Genomic DNA, 2,500 nt, shown 5'->3' with positions numbered 1-2,500 from the left:
TCGTATCGCTTCATACCCACATGGCCAACTCAGGTTCGGGGGCATGGCGGGTACCGCCGAAACAACCGGTTCACAGATGTACCGATCGTCGCTATCACCGATGCACCTGCAGCGCGAACAACCGCTCAACAACTGATTTCCAGTTCATTTGCGGATCTTTGGCAGCAAACGTATACGTCAATCAACATTTGCGAAATCTACGATTCTGGCATGCCTGCATGTTATGTGTCACGACACGCTACATCAGCCCATATACACACTACGGCACGTACACGAGAGAACACGTGGAAGATGGTCCGCGCACGTGTGCAATGTCCCTTGCGCGGTCGACTGTCAACCGGCCTCTGTAGCATGTCGCAGATGTGGAACGCGGTCCACCGTGGTATCATGTTGTGTGGGGCAATACGATTAAATAGGAAAACCCTCGTCGCTACATCAACAGACGGCTCACGCTGATTCCCGGCAGAGGGAGGGGGGGGGGGCCAACATGCAATACTTTCGTCCGTACCTACCACATGTCTCTACGGCGTACAACAGTGCAATCTCGCTGTAATGGGGAGACGAGACAAGTAGCATCGTGCACAACATATGGCCCTTATGATTCGCCATTGTAGGGCGCAGCCGGTGTACGGTCAAGCATGTGCCACATTATGTCACTCAGTACGTAACGACGGATGATCAGTGTGGGTTACGCGTACATCAGCGGACAGTCCACACAGGCCGTACCACAACGTACACTGACTGCATCGACAACCAAATGCAACTGAACAGCTGCAAGGCTCATTTCACAAACAAACGCCTGACCGACCAGCTTGGAAGGGCAGGAGGGGAGGGCGATATTCGTTCTGTAGCGTTACACCCTTCCAGTGGTTAGCGGGACTGTGTAGAAAGTACGCAACACTCGAAAGACATTTACGTGAGGGTACGCACCATGGCATCGAGAAATACACATGACACCAGAGGATCCAAGCAGTGAACTATGTTCAGAGGGTTGCTGTTAGGCAAAGCTACATTCCTGTGACGTTACATGTGACAGTTAAGGTGCAGTGTAAGTTAGGTTAAGGTGCAGTGTAAGTTAGGTTAAGGTGCAGTGTAAGTTAGGTTAAGGTGCAGTGTAACTTAGGTTAAGGTGCAGTGTAAGTTAGGTTAAGGTGCAGTGTAAGTTAGGTTAAGGTGCAGTGTAAGTTAGGTTAAGGTGCAGTGTAAGTTAGGTTAAGGTGCAGTGTAACTTAGGTTAAGGTGCAGTGTAACTTAGGTTAAGGTGCAGTGTAACTTAGGTTAAGGTGCAGTGTAACTTAGGTTAAGGTGCAGTGTAACTTAGGTTAAGGTGCAGTGTAACTTAGGTTAAGGTGCAGTGTAACTTAGGTTAAGGTGCAGTGTAACTTAGGTTAAGGTGCAGTGTAACTTAGGTTAAGGTGCAGCGTAACTTAGGTTAAGGTGCAGCGTAACTTAGGTTAAGGTGCAGCGTAACTTAGGTTAAGGTGCAGCGTAACTTAGGTTAAGGTGCAGCGTAACTTAGGTTAAGGTGCAGCGTAACTTAGGTTAAGGTGCAGCGTAACTTAGGTTAAGGTGCAGCGTAACTTAGGTTAAGGTGCAGCGTAACTTAGGTTAGGGGCCAACGTGGGTTAGGTTAGGGGCCAACGTGGGTTAGGTTAGGGGCCAACGTGGGTTAGGTTAGGGGCCAACGTGGGTTAGGTTAGGGGCCAACGTGGGTTAGGTTAGGGGCCAACGTGGGTTAGGTTAAGGGCCAACGTGGGTTAGGTTAAGGGCCAACGTGGGTTAGGTTAAGGGCCAACGTGGGTTAGGTTAAGGGCCAACGTGGGTTAGGTTAAGGGCCAATGTGGGTTAGGTTAAGGGCCAACGTGGGTTAGGTTAAGGGCCAACGTGGGTTAGGTTAAGGGCCAACGTGGGTAAGGTTGCCAGAGATGTGTCAAATCAGGATGTACGTTTGGCTGGTGTCAGGTGGTGGGTTGGTTCGATGTCTTTACCAGGGGTGTGGCCAAAGGGTATTTTATTACTTGTACCTTTTGTGTTGTGGCGTGGCGTTGCGTCTTGTGTTGATACTGGGTGGACCACTGTGGGTGTTGCTGGCTGATTTGAGCTGCGTTGTTTGCGGGTGATGTGAGACATTGTGTCTTATTAGTGGACGTCACGTTCCTCTTGTCGTTCTTTGGATAGTGTCCTGTGGCAGCGAGGATAAAATGGATGTTGTTGAACGCTAGTGCTTTGGTGCTTTCGCTTTGTTACACACGGAGTGGACTGTGAGATAGGGTGACTGGGTCGAGTGCGGTTCACACTGTCCTCCCCAGTTTACAGTATGTATCATCTATGTATGTGGTCCTGCATCATTTACTAAGGAGGGACGTCAGACGACTGAAATATTAGTTATGTACTGATGTAAAGCAGAATGCTTACCTTCCACCAGTGGGCGAGTATCGACTCTGCCCCAGCGTTGCCACCGCAGGAAGCGGTGTCGGAAACACTACCCGCACACCGTCAC

This window comes from Schistocerca gregaria, unplaced genomic scaffold, assembly GCF_023897955.1.
Source record: "Schistocerca gregaria isolate iqSchGreg1 unplaced genomic scaffold, iqSchGreg1.2 ptg000623l, whole genome shotgun sequence".
In the NCBI taxonomy this organism is placed as follows: Eukaryota; Metazoa; Arthropoda; class Insecta; order Orthoptera; family Acrididae; genus Schistocerca; species Schistocerca gregaria.
Note: the sequence above shows the minus strand (reverse complement) of the source record.